At 48.0% G+C, this 14,616-nt stretch overlaps 1 protein-coding gene across 6 annotated transcripts in view; it reads left to right on the forward strand.

The window, feature by feature from the left end:
• frmpd3 (FERM and PDZ domain containing 3) overlaps nt 1-14,616 on the forward strand; it is a 698,336-nt gene that overhangs the window by 403,242 nt on the left and 280,478 nt on the right. For all 6 annotated transcript variants that reach the window (XM_072505444.1, XM_072505439.1, XM_072505443.1 and 3 more), the window contains one exon: nt 4,883-4,995. The gene's annotated coding sequence lies outside the window, so the exon portion shown is untranslated. The remainder of the gene's footprint in view (nt 1-4,882; nt 4,996-14,616) is intronic.

The raw sequence follows: 14,616 nt of genomic DNA on the forward strand, positions 1-14,616 counted from the left end.
TACTGGCAGGGCTTTAGTCATAGGGGATTCAATCGGGTAGACAGCCGTTTCTGTGGTCGAAAACGAGACTCCCAAATGGTATGTTGCCTCCCGGTGCACGGGTCAGGGATGTCTCAGATCGGCTGCAGGACATACTGAAGGGGGAGGGTGAACAGCCAGTTGTCATGGTGCATATAGGCACCAACGATATAGGTAAAAAATGGGATGAGGTCCTACAATCAGAATTTAGGGAGTTAGGAGATAAGTTAAAAAGTAGGACCTCAAAGGTAGTAATCTCAGGATTGCTACCAGTGCCACGAGACAGTCAGAGTAGAAATTCAAGAATAGTCAGAATGAATACGTGGCTTGAGAGATGGTGCAGGAGGGAGGGGTTCAGATTTTTGGGACATTGGAACCGGTTCTGGGGGCAGTGGGACCATTACAAATTGGATGGTCTACACCTGGGCAGGACTGGAACCAATGTCCTAGGGGGTGCTTTTGCTACCACTGTTGGGGAGGTTTTAAACTAATGTGGCAGGGGGATGGGAACCAGATTAGGAAGTTAGAGGTCAGTAAAGAGGCAGCAACTAAAGCCAGTAAGGTACTAGATAATAAACTCAATGTGACTAAGGGGAAGAGTAGACAGGGAAGAGATGATGAATGCAAAGGGACAGGGGGAATGAGGTGCATTTGTTTTAATGCAAGAAGTGTAGCAGGTAAGGCAGGTGAACGTAGGGCTTGGATTAGTACCTGGGAATATAATGTTATTGGTATTACTGAGACTTGATTGAGGGAAGGGCAAGACTGGCAACTAAATATCCAAGGGTATAGATGCTTAAGGAGGGATAGAGAGGGAGGTAAAAGGGGTGGAGGTTTTGCATTACTGGTCAGAGATTATATCAGAGCTGTGATTAAGGAGGGTACAATGAAGGATTCGAGCTAAGAAATAGGAAGGGTGCAGTAACATTGTTGGGACTTTACTACAGGCCTCCCAAAAGCGAGCGTGAAGTAGAGGTACAAATATGTAGACAGATTATTGAAAAATGTAGGAGCAATAGGGTGGTCGCGATGGGAGATTTTAACTTCCCCAACATTTAATGGGACTCGTGTAGTGTTGGAGGCGTAGATGGGGCAGAATTTGTAAGGAGCATCCAGGAGAGATTTTTAGAGCAGTATGTAAATAGTCCAACTCGGGAAGGGGCCATACTGGACCTGGTATTGGGGAATGATCCCGGCCAGGTGGTTGAAGTTTCAGTCGGTGATTACTTTGGGAATAGCGATCACAATTCCGTAAGCTTTAGAATACTCATGGACAAAGACGAGAGTGGTCCTAAAGGAAGAGTGCTAAATTGTGGAAAGGCCAAGTATAACAAAATTCAGCAGGAGCTAGGGAATGTGGATTGGGAGCAGCTGTTTAAGGGTAAATCCACATTTGAAATGTGGGAGTCGATTAAGGAAAGGTTGATTAGAGTGCAGGACAGACATGTCCCTGTGAAAATGAGGAATAGACATGGCAAGATTAGGGAACCATGGATGACGGGTGGAATTCTGAGACTAGCTAAGATGAAAAAGGAAGCATACATAAGATCTAGGCGACTTAAAACAGATGAAGCTTTGGAGGAATATCGGGAAAGTAGGACAAATCTCAAAAGCGCAATAAAGAGGGCTAAAAGGGGTCATGAAATATCTCTGGCTAACAGGGTTGAGGAAACTCCCAAAGCCTTTTATTCATATATAAGGAGCACGAGGGTAACTAGAGAAAGGATTGGCCCACTCAAAGACAAAACAGGGAATTTATGCGTGGAGTCAGAGGAAATGGGTGAGATTCTTAATGATTACTTTGCATCGGTATTCACCAAGGAGAGGGACATGATGGATGTTGAGGCTAGGGATGGATGTTTAAATACTCTAGGTCAAGTCGGCATAAGGAAAGGGGACGTTTTAGGTATTCTAAAAGGCATTAAGGTGGACAAGTCCCCAGGTCCGGATGGGATCTATCCCAGGTTACTGAGGGAAGCGAGGGACGAAATAGCTGGGGCCTTAACAGATATCTTTGCAGCATCCTTGAGCACGGGTGAGGTCCCGGAGGACTGGAGAATTGCTAATGTTGTCCCTATGTTTAAGAAGGGTAGCAGGGATAATCCAGGGAATTATAGACCTGTGAGCTTGACGTCAGTGGTAGGCAAACTGTTGGAGAAGATACTGAGGGATAGGATCTATTCACATTTGGAAGAAAATAGACTTATCAGTGATAGGCAGCATGTTTTTGTGCAGGGAAGGTCATGGCTTACAAACCTAATAGAATTCTTTGAGGAAGTGACAAAGTTAATTGATGAGGGAAGGGCTGTAGATGTCATATACATGGACTTCAGTAAGGCGTTTGATAAAGTTTCCCATGGTAGGTTGATGGAAAAAGTGAAGTCGTATGGGGTTCAGGGTGTACTAGCTAGATGGATAAAGAACTGGCTGGGCAACAGAAGACAGAGAGTAGTGGTGGAAGGGAGTGTCTCAAAATGGAGAAAGGTGACTAGTGCTCGGACCACTGTTGTTTGTGATCTACATAAATGATCTGGTGGTCTGATTAGCAAGTTTGCAGATGATACTAAGATTGGTGAAGTTGCAGATAGCGAGGAGGACTGTCAGAGAATACAGCAAAATATAGATAGATTGGAGAGTTGGGCAGAGAAATGGCAGATGGAGTTCAATCTAGGCAAATGCGAGGTGATGCATTTTGGAAGATCTAATTCAAGTGCGGACTATATGGTCAATGGAAGAGTGCTGGGGGAAATTGATGTACAGAGAGATCTGGGAGTTCAGGTCCATTGTACCCTGAAGGTGGCAACGCAGGTCGATAGAGTGGTCAAGATGGCATACAGCATGCTTGCCTTCATCAGACGGGATATTGAGTACAAGAGTCGGCCAGTCATGTTACATTTGTATAGGACTTTGGTTCGGCCACATTTGGAATACTGTGTGCAGTTCTGGTGGCCACTTTACCAGAAGGATGTGGATGCTTTAGAGAGGGTGCAGAGGAGGTTCACCAGGATGTTGCCTGGTATGGAGGGTGCTAGCTATGAAGAAAGGTTGAGTAGATTAGGATTGTTTTCGTTGGAAAGAAGGAGGTTGAGGGGGGACCTGATTGATGTCTACAAAATTATGAGAGGTATGGACAGTATGGGTAGCAACAAGCTTTTTCCAAGAGTGGGGATGTCAATTACAAGGGGTCACGATTTCAAAGTGAGAGGGGGAAAGTTTAAGGGAGATGTGCGTGGAAAGTTTTTTACGCAGAGGGTGGTGGGTGCCTGGAACGCTTTGCCAGCGGAGGTAGTAGAGGCGGGCACGATAGCATCATTCAAGATGCATCTAGACAGATATATGAACGGGCGGGGAACAGAGGGAAGTAGATCCTTAGAAAATAGGCGACAGGTTTAGATAAAGTATCTGGATCGGCGCAGGCTGGGAGGGCCGAAGGGCCTGTTCCTGTGCTGTAATTTTCTTTGTTTGTTCAATGGCCAAGATAGCAGCCTCATTGTCAATTTCCATTTCTAGCGGGTGGCCATTAACCTGGATGGTCACTTTGATGGGGGCTATTCTTGGTGTGGTGATGCAATTTAGTTGCATGCACCCGCCCTCATCGGGCTGTGCCAGGTCTCTCGGTGGGCATGTCCCCTGACCAGGACAGTATGCTTGTTGGCGGGTCTTCCGTTCCTGGTCCCCACGGTTCCTCTGACAAAGGTACAGCGCCGTTGTGAGTCCTTCTCCGAAGGTTCTGGAGAGATATCTCACCGGGCTTTATGAGGCCCTTGGCCAATGGGTCTGGCCCCGTCATTGCTCGGGCAGTGGCTGAGTCCCAGATGCTCTACTCTTAGGAGTCATTGCTCGCCTGAATGGGGGGTGTCCAACACTATTCACCTTTATCTCCACTGAGCCCTGGAGCTCCTCCTCATTTTCATGTAAGAGAGATTTCTCCATGGCCCTATTCAAGCCCAAAGATGATTCAGCCAGCAACTTACGTTGGATTGCCATGTTGTTGATTGCGCACACAAGGCGGTCCCTCAGCATCTCAGGAAGTGATGGCCCATAATCGCAGTGCTCTGCCAGCTTGCGTAGGCACGTAGGAGGGTAAAAAGCAATCATCACTGCTTTAAATGCTACATACAAAGAATGCTAAGGTTCAGTGCATTCACATAGATATGGAGCTGGATTCTCCGATTTTGAGGCTATGTCCCCACGCTGTGGTGGGAACGTGGCATTTTACGACAGAAGAAACGGCCACCAATCCTCCGTTTGGCTGGGGGCTAGCATCAAGCCAGCATAGAGCACTCGGCTCCAGCTGGCGATAAGGCCCAGAGAATTGCTGGGTCCTAGGCCTGCAGCGGCCGCACCGTGCAACATGGCGCCAGACGCTCGTGGACCCGGCCTGCGAAATAGTACCACCCTTTTGGCGGGTTCGCGCGCCCCGGACCATCCCCCCCACAGTGCCCCCAGCCCCTGGCAAAGTCCCCCCTGCCCGCGGATCGGCCCTCCCCCGACTGTGGCGGCACTGGACTGAGTCCGCTGCCGCCTCGCCGAGTTCCCAACGGATGGGACCATGAGAGACCCATGACGTCGGGAACTCGGCCGGTCAGGGGCGGGCCTCAGGCAACGTCCTGAGACCGTCAAGTACTCCGATTTGGAGGGGGCGGAGCATCGTGCCGCTGCCCCCGATTTGGTTGTAAACTTTGATTCTCCGGCCGAACATGATTTTGGTAATTGGAGAGTCCTGCCCATGGTTTCTCCCAATTATATTGAAAATTGCAAATATTCTAAAACTGTTCCAGGGAGCTATTTGTACTAAATATGTATGTTCCTTGACTTTATGTTATTTAGATTTACAATCTATGTAATATCTCTTTTAATTCAGCCTCAAGACTATGTCTGCCTGTTGGGAGGATCAATCAAGAATTCCAGAGGACATTTAAAACGTCCCATATTGGTGATGACACAAGATCAAGATGGAGACAAAAAACAAGGCAGGTAGGTTGAAAGAGTGTTCACAGATCAGAAATCGTTAACTTAAAAATAAATATCAACTGATTAAAGAATGCTCATTGGTACAAGAGGACTATCTGATGAAAGAGTATTAACTGGCTATGAATTACTAAGTCACAAGAGCAGAAACAAAGTTAATAGTCTAAACAGGTAGCATGAACCAAGAGACAAAGCAATTCTAATTAATATAACAAAGTCAATTGATAAAGATAATCTGCTGAACACATGAGACAAGAACACGTAAAACATAAAGGAATATATCAAAAGTACATCACATGATAAAGACATATTAACTGATAAACAAGTATGAACAGATAAATGATTCGCATCAGTCAAGCAATCTCACTGAAATAAAAGTGATAACCCAGTGGAATTGTAACAAGTACTATTACACAAGTAGCATAATGAACAATAATGGATTGGAAAAGATCCGTTAACTCATACAGCCTGCCCTGCACAATTTTGATACCTTGGGTATGACAACACGTTCACTCTTCACCTTACCTAAAACCATGGGTTGGATTTTATGTTGTCCCACCAGCAAGTATCAAGGTGGGGTGGGTCATTAAATGCCTCAATGCGGATGCTTTTTGGGGTCCTCTGTGTCCATCGGAGGCACAGCCTCTAAGATTACACTTCTCCCTTTATCCTTCTCCCAAGCCTCTCAAACCTGACCCCCACCCTCCTCATCCGGGCCTGCCAGCCTGGCCCTGGCGAAATCTCCCCCACTTATCTTAGTTTTTGACTGCAGTGATGATCTCCATTGGGGACTGCCTGTAATCCCAGCATTGGCCACAGCTCCCACCTGGCACTGCTGAGGCCAAAGAGCTGCCAGCCGTGCGATTGGTCAGCAGCTCTCTGAGATTGGATTCCCTGTCCCTGAGGCCAATTGACCATCAAGTGAGAGCAGACCAGCCGTTCGCCCCTTGGATGAGCTCCCCACTGACATTCTAGTGCAGGTGGGTGTTGTAAAGGGTTACTGGCATAGCAAGAGTTAATGTGGATCTGAGAAGCAGTACCCGCAATAGTGTGATATAAAAAGGCACATTACCTGAGACTAGAGTCAGTTGTGGACAGGATAGCAACCCGTGTGGAAGCAAACATGGAGTTAGTTCATAGCTTGGCCTTTAGCCTGCGTATATGTACATAGTTATATGTTACCAATAAACATACAAGACACCGGACCTCTTCGTGAGACCTAGTGAACATACAACATGGCGGCAGTTAATGAAAAAACTCAGAACCTCAAGAGAAACTGGAGCAGAAACTCAAAAGCTAGAAAATTAAAGAAACCGCATTCTGACCTGACTGAAATCACCTGAAGTGAAGACACAGAAGGAGATTGTCTGGAGAAGTTCCATGGCAGAATTGGAAACAGAAAGGCAAAGAAAAAAAACTCCACTGTGCAGCTGAGGAGGTCACAAGATCTGGTGGAGGTCCATTGTGAATGCCCACAAACTACACATTCAAAGGAACGAGCTGGGGTCAGCAGAAAATTTAGCCCTAGTCAGGACTAGTTTGAAAAGTTCCACTGCTGTAAACAAAAAGTCTCAGGGCCATTTCCGAAAGCAGCGTGGCCAGCCGGGTTTCAGAATCGTCACCATACCAAATGGTGGCCGACTTTGTTGTAAGGAAAAGAAAAGAAGCAGTAAGTTCTGTAGTAGTCGGTATAAGGGGTATTACGGTACCCAGATTGATGCTGTAAGACCATTGGTGTGGGAGGTACCTGAGACAGCAATATCATTGGTGAAGCCTGCCTGCTGGTTCCGCCCAGTAAGGCGGAGTATAAGAGCCTGTGTCTCCCTAGCAGCTGCATTCTGTACCTGCGCTGCTGGGGGAAACATTTAGTCCAATGAAACCTTCAATTGTCATCCAATCTCGCTTCTGGAGTTAATGATCGAGCATCAATTTATTGGACTGGATTTTAAAGAATGGAGCTCCGAATCAAGCCAGAGTGTCTGCAACTCAGCCCCCACGTGGCAAACTCAGCGGCAACCTTCAAACCGGCTGGCATGCTTCAAAGGGTACCTCAGGACAGCCCGACTGCACCTACGGAGGACCAGAAACTGCAAGTTCTCCACTCGAGGGTCAGCCCAGAGATCTACACCCTCATCGAGGATGCAGACGATTTCGAGGCCGCGATGACCCTGCTGAAAGGACACTATATTCGCCCAGTAAACCAGGTCTACACCCGACATCTGCTAGCGACGAGGCGACAAATCCCCGGGGAATCGTTGGAGGAATTCTACACTGCGCTTCCTGGTGTTAAGTAGGAACTGTGACTGCCCGCAGGTTTCAGCCAGCGAACACACAAAACCTTAGATCCGGGACGCATTCGATGCAGGTATTCTGTCCTCCCAAATCCGCCAGCAGCAGCTAGAAAAAGAGACACTAGGCCTCAAGGAGGCACGGGGCCTTCCTAGCTACCTGGATGTCGCCTCCCAAAACACCCGCGCTTACGTACCCAACCGCGCGGCGGCCCCCTGGGCAGCGTGGAACCCCCCCGCTGCCGATTCTGATGCATCCCCCATCCCTCCACAAGCTTGTGCTGCGCGACTACCAGGCAACCCCGGGGGGGGTCCTCTGCTATTTTTGCGGGCAAGCCAAGCAACCCTGGCAGCGCTGTCCGGCCCGCTCCTCCACCTGCAAAGGCTGCGGCACAAAGGGCCATTTCATGGCGGTATGCCAGGCCCGGGCAGTTGCCGCGGTCTCCGGGGGCGAACCAGGACCGCCACCTCAACTCTCTCCACGTGCCACGTGCGGCCAGCGGGCGCCGCCATCATCCTGTTCCAGAGCCACGTGCGGGCCCCGGGCGCAGCCATCTTGTTCCCCAGGGACCACGTACGACGGATGGGCGCCGCCATCTTGCACACCCGCAGCCATGTGGGACCAGTGGGCACCGCCATCTTGGCTGGAGTCTCAGGACCCCGATTCGGATGACCACGCACCGCTCGAGGAAAACCTCCAACTTTTGCCTCAACTTGCCTTGGTGACCCTGGACCAGTCTCGGCCCTGAACACTCGCGACCGCGACGATGACCGTGCTCATCAATGGGCACAAAACATCCTGTCTGATTGACTCCGGGAGCACAGAAAGCTTCATACACCCCAACACGGTAAGGCACTGTTCTCTTCCATCCACCCAGTTAATCAAAAAATCTCCCTGGCCTCCGGGACTCACTCTGTAGAGATCAAAGGGTTCTGTGTAGCAAACCTCACGATCCAGGGAAGGGAATTTCCGCCTCTACATCCTCCCTCATCTCTTTGCTGCCACGCTCCTAGGGTTAGATTTCCAATGTAACCTCCAGAGTTTAACTTTTAAATTCAGCGTCCCTATAACCCCCCTCACTGTCTGCAGCCTCGCAACCCTCAAGGTCGATCCGCCTTCCGTTTTTGCGAACCTCACCCCGGATTGCAAACCCGTCGCCACCAGGAGCAGACGGTACAGTGCCCAGGATCGGACCTTCATTAGTTCAGAAGTCCAGCGGTTACTGAAGGAAGGGATTATTGACGCTAGCAACAGTCCCTGGAGAGCTCAAGTAGTGGGTGTAAAGACCGAGGAGAAGCATAGGATGGTCATCGACTACAGTCAGACCATCAACAGGTATACGCAGCTCGATGAGTACCCTCTCCCTCGCATATCTGATCTGGACAATCAGATTGCACAATACAAGGTCTTTTCCACGGTGGATCTAAAATCCGCCTACCACCAGCTCCCCATCCGCCCTAGCGACCGCAAATACACTGCATTCGAAGCAGATGGGCGGCTCTACCACTTCCTAAGGATTCCCTTCGGTGTCACAAATGGAGTCTCAGTCCTCCAACGGGAGATGAATCGAATGGTTGACCGGTATGGTTTGCGGGCCACGTTTCCGTACCTTGATAACATCACCATCTGCGGCCACGACCTGCAGGACCACGGCACTAACCTCCGAAAATTCCTCCATACCGCAAAAATCCTTAATCTAACCTACAACAAGGACAAATGCGTGTTCAGCACCGACCGTCTAGCCATCCTCGGCTACTTAGTGCATGATGGAGTTATAGGCCCAGATCCCGAACGCATGCGCCCCCTCCCCCACTGCTCCAAGGCCCTGAAACGCTGCCTGGGATTTTTTTCATGTTATGCCCAGTGGGTCCCCAACTATGCGGACAAGGCCCGCCCACTTTTTTCAATCCACGGTTTTTCCCCTGGCGGCAGAGGCCTGCCAGGGAAAGCGCACCTGATAAAGGCTTCCCGTCCCTTTGAATGCCTCAGTAGGGACTTCAAAGGGACCCTCCCCACCACCGACCGCAACACGTACTTCCTGAACGTGATTGACGAGTACTCCTGGTTGCCATCCCCTGCCCCGACATGACCGCAGCCACCGTCACAAAAGCCCTCCACAGTATCTTTATCCTGTTCGGTTTCCCTGCTACATACACAGCGATAGGGGTTCCTCCTTCATGAGCAACGAACTGTGTCAATTCCGGCTCAGCAAGGGCATTGCCTCGAGCAGGACAACCAGTTATAACCCCCGGGGAAACGGACAGGTAGAGAGTGAGAACGGAACGGTCTGGAAGACCGTCCTACTGGCCCTACCGTCCAGGAATCTCCCAGCCTCCCGCTGGCAGGAGCACCTTCCGGATGCTCTCCACTCCATCCGATCACTGCTGTGTACCACGACCAACCAGACACCTCACGAACGTCTCCTTGCCTTCCCTAGGACCTCCGGGACCTCACTCCCAACCTGGCTGGCAGCTCCTGGACCCACGCTGCCCCGCAAACACGTGCGGGCGCAAAAGTCGGACCCATTGGTCGAGAGGGTCCACCTCCTTCACACTAACCCTCAATACGCCTACGTGGCGTACCCCGACCGCCGACAGGATACAGTCTCCCAAGGGACCTACCGCCCGCTGGCTCCCCACCCACACCCCCACCACCAACCCCACCCTCCCTCCCACCGGCGCACCCCACAGCCGCCCCCTTCCCAGGTGGATCGGTTCTCCCACTGGTCCCACCTAGGGGTGATGAAGCTGCCGAAGAAGCCGAAGCACGCTCCCGGAGCCATGGATGCCCGAGCCGGTGCCTGCATCAGCGCCGAAACTGCGACGGTCGCAGAGGATGGCCAGGGCCCCCGAACGACTAATTGCTTCATTTTGAATGTAAATAAATACTGTAAATAGTTGCGACATGTAACAAGGCAAAATACTGTACTAATGTATACCGGGTACCACCATACCCTCAACCTCTACCACTGTATAACGCGAGACCATCATCCCCGCCGGACTCTTTTTTTTAACAGGGGGTGAATGTGGTAGTCGGTATTAGGGGTATTACGGTACCCAGGTTGATGCTGTAAGACCATTGGTGTGGGAGATACCTGAGACAGCAATATCATTGGTGAAGCCTGCCTGCTGGTTCCGCCCAGTAAGGCGGAGTATAAGAGCCTGTGTCTCCCTAGCAGCTGCATTCTGTACCTGCGCTGCTGGGGGAAACATCTAGTCCGATAAAACCTTCAATTGTCATCCAATCTCGCTTCTGGAGTTATTGATTGAGCATCAAGTTCGTAAACCACAGCCAAAGCTGTGAGTCAATAGTTTAACACCCGGAAATCCTTCGATAGCACAGCGAAGGCCCCAAACTGTGATTTAACAAATTTCTACAGAAAGCTAAACCCCCAAAGAGGCCCCATCACCATGGGAGTCTGCCAAGTATGACAAGTCCAGGAAGAATCTTTGAAAAAATGGTTATTGTGGTGCCATCTTTAAAACTTGCACAATATTTAAATGTACTCAATTGAACTTTCAAGCAACCATGGACAACAAATCAACATTACCAGACCAATTGGACTGATCCAAGGAATAGACCGAACACAACATTGGGGTCTTTGTGGAAGAGATTCTTAAGGTACCTGATAGCTTCAGGATTAGGTAAAAACACAGATGTTGAATAAGTGAATGCACTACTTTATAGAACATAGAACAGTACAGCACAGAACAGGCCCTTTGGCCCTCAATGTTGTGCCGAGCCTTGTCCAAAACCAAGATCAAGCTAACCCACTCCCTGTTATTCTGGTGTGCTCCATGTGCCTATCCAATATAGAACATAGAACAGTACAGCAAAGGTCTGGTATTGTTGTGAGACCAAGAATACATGAATCTTCAGATAAATTTGGTGAAGTTCTGAAATCCTCCAATACATATTTGACTCTGAGAAGCATCAACATTTCAGACAGGATGAAATTCAACAAACACATACACCAGCCTGGAGATTTAGTTGACTCTTTTATAAATGAATTATACAGATAGGCTGAAGGCTGTGACTATGGTGGCCTATGTCAGGACTCATAAGGGACAGAACTGTTGTTGTTGGAGTTGTTAATGATTCCCTTTCAGACATACTATAGGCCAAGAGAGATCTGACTCGAGAAAAGTTCATCCAAATAGTTAGGCAGTTTGAAATCTGCAAACAGCACCGTTCCATTTTAGGTGACAAAAGCAAGCCATAGTACAGGACACAGGAGCCAATGTTACAGTCCTCCCAGATAAGGAACTGTAACAGAGAGATCTCTGGCTATGACTGACAGACATACCATTCTATGGGCTTGGAGAAATCAGACTTCTGGTCATAGGCATGATCCTAGAACTAGAACTCTAAGGTAGATGACAAGCAGATGTTGAAAGTCATGTACATTATTCAAAACCAATCCTTTTCTCACTTGAGCAGAAATGGGCACGTTGCTGTTAATCTTCTTAAAACAGCAGAAGACATCAAGACAACTGGGTCATCAACTACATGGACGACAAGTTCCGGAAAGGCCCACCAATAAAGAGGCTCCCAACTGGGACTTTAGCTCTGAATTCTCTTCACAGAAACAGTTTTTCCAATTTCTTTGCAGGTGGCAGAAGCTTTGGTCAGACCAGCCAAACATTCAGATAATTACCACTGTACCTCGAGTGGAAGACACACGAGAAAAAGACCAGCAGCAGAAGAATGAGACCCAAGTCCAATCTCCAATTGTTGCTGTTAAACAAACTGTAAACACTGTAGTACAGACAATGCAACATCCAAACAACACGCAAAGCTGTGAGACGATGCTGGAGAAAGGAATTAGCGGCCATCAACTTACCTGAGCACATCTTAGTGAGATACAAAGACGCACAAAAGAACATGATGTCACGATAAAAGCCAAACTGCAAGGTGAGACCATTGATGCAAAACATCCAACTGACAGGGAGAGAAGTCTTTAAATCTCACAAAGATCACAGCGGACAAGGAAAAAGAAAAATTGGGTTAGTACTATAATCAACAGAGTGAACACTCATCTACGGCAAAAATGGGAAAAATCGCTGGCCCCTGAACGGAGTAGGTGGGGAGTTGCCAAAGAGATGTTCAACTCCAAGGAGCAGAAAAAGATAATCAGAAGACAACCGAGTGCCAGAAACACAGGCTACAACTCAAACTCCAGATCAACGAAGGTTGCCCAAATTAACCAAGCCTACCACTCTTCCAAAAGTGACCAGAACGAGATCTGCAAAAATTGACAAGCCTCCAGGCAGTCTGAATTTATAAAGTCAGAGAATTAGGAGTAGAAGAGATGACGTGATTGTGATACAAATGTGGCGTTTAAAGACTTGGGGTTGGAGGTTGGGAGGTGTATAAGGATATCTGACATAGTAAGGGCTATTGTGGGTCAGAGAAACAGTACCACCCACAATGTTTTGTAAAGAGACACATGACCAGAGACAAGACTCAGTTGTGAAACAAGCATGGAGTTAGCTCATAGCGTGGGCTATAACCCTGTATGTATGTACATAGTTCTGATAAGCATTAACTGTTCAACCATACAATACTCAGAACCTCTTTGTGAGAACTACTGAACATACAATATAGAAAAAGGGGACCATGGCGACCCATAAAATACAACCCCATGTGATCTCCTGGGAGAGGCATGGAAACAGATTTTAAAAAGCCAGGGCACATTGGAGGAAAATAATAAGGAAAGTTCTTTGCCACTCATCCCCCAGGACAAATGAAACAAATCCAGTCGATCATTCTGATGATTCCTTTCACTGCCAAACTTTTATAAGAGATGCAGAGGGATCTGGATGTCCTAGTATGAATGTACGGAAAGATAATAGATTTTTATCATTTATTGCGAGAGGAATTGAATGCATAGGAGGTAGGGAGGTTATGCTTCAGTTATACAGGGTACGTTGTGACCACTTCTGTAGTACTATGTACAGTATTGGTCTTATTATTTAAGGAAGGATGCAATTGAATTGGAAGCAGTTCAGAGACGGTTTACCAGACTAACACCTGGAATGGGCTTATGAGGAAAGTTTGGACAGACTAAGCTTGTATCCAGTAGGGTCAAGAAGAATAGGAGCCACTTGATTCAAAGATATAATATCCTGGGAGTTCGGCAGGATGGATTGGAGTGGATGTATTCTCTTGTGGGAAAACCTAGAACTGGGGGTCTGTGGTAGCGAGTCCCTCCTGGCCCGAGTGACTGGCTTGGCCTATCATGTGGGAGCACGCGAACTCCAACCATTGAGGATCAGTGTGAATCCCAGGGAGCAGGGTTCTGGTCAGAGTGAACCCAGGAGCCAGATTTTTATTAGAGGCTCTGTGCCTGTACATCGGTTACCCTTGTTAGTTGCCAATAAACACTACATTACTCATTTAAGACAAAGATGAGGAGAATTTATTTCTCTCATAGGACCCTTGAGTCTCTGCGACTCTTTCCTTCAAAAGGCAGTGGGTGCAGAGAGTTTGAATATTTTTAAGGCAAAGGTAGATAGATTCTTGATAAGTGAGGGGGGGGGGTAAAAGGTTATTTGGGAGTAGGCGGGAAAGTGGAGTTGAGGTTACAATCAGATCAGCATGATCTTATTGAATGGTGGAGCAGGCTCAAAGGGCCGAGTGGCCTACTCCTGCTCCTAATTTGTGTGTTTGTATGTAGATGACTTCCGTAGCTGCCAGAAACTGGTCTAGCTCTAATGTAATGAAATTCAGTGAATTGCTGTCAACTGCGTGAGCCGATAGCCTGTGCAGAGGTTCACCATTCTCCAGGTCAACGGTCACCTTCTGGCATCCAATCCAAATCTGGCCTTGTAAAAATTCAAATGAATTTCCCTAGGCTATCAACTCAAACACGATCCATTCATCATCTCATAAACCTGAATTCGGTGACCCCAAAAGTGTATTGACCTGATCCAATAAACAAGGTACATTAAGCTCAGAATTAGCCCAGTGGCCCTCTTCTGCACCCATTCCAAAGTCACCCAGCATGTGAGGCGACTAATACTTGACACAGTATTCTAACTCAAAAGCAGATTACTGTGGCTACTGGAAATCTGAAAGAAAAAAACGCTAGAAACACTCAGCAGGTTTGGCAACATGTGGCGAGAAAAACAACATTAATATCTCAGACCAATGACATTTCCAGCATTTTCTGTTTTTATTACAATATCTTAACTGAGGCCTGACAGTAACATTAACTAATGTAGGAGCACCGACGGATGAAGCAATGACCTGTTATGGGACACTGATAAATTTTTGCTGACCAATTGTTAGATCTTCTTCTTGACCGAGCACTCACGAATGAGTATGTTGTCCACT

The sequence above is a fragment of the Scyliorhinus torazame genome, chromosome 5 (assembly GCF_047496885.1).
Source record: "Scyliorhinus torazame isolate Kashiwa2021f chromosome 5, sScyTor2.1, whole genome shotgun sequence".
NCBI lineage: Eukaryota > Metazoa > Chordata > Chondrichthyes > Carcharhiniformes > Scyliorhinidae > Scyliorhinus > Scyliorhinus torazame.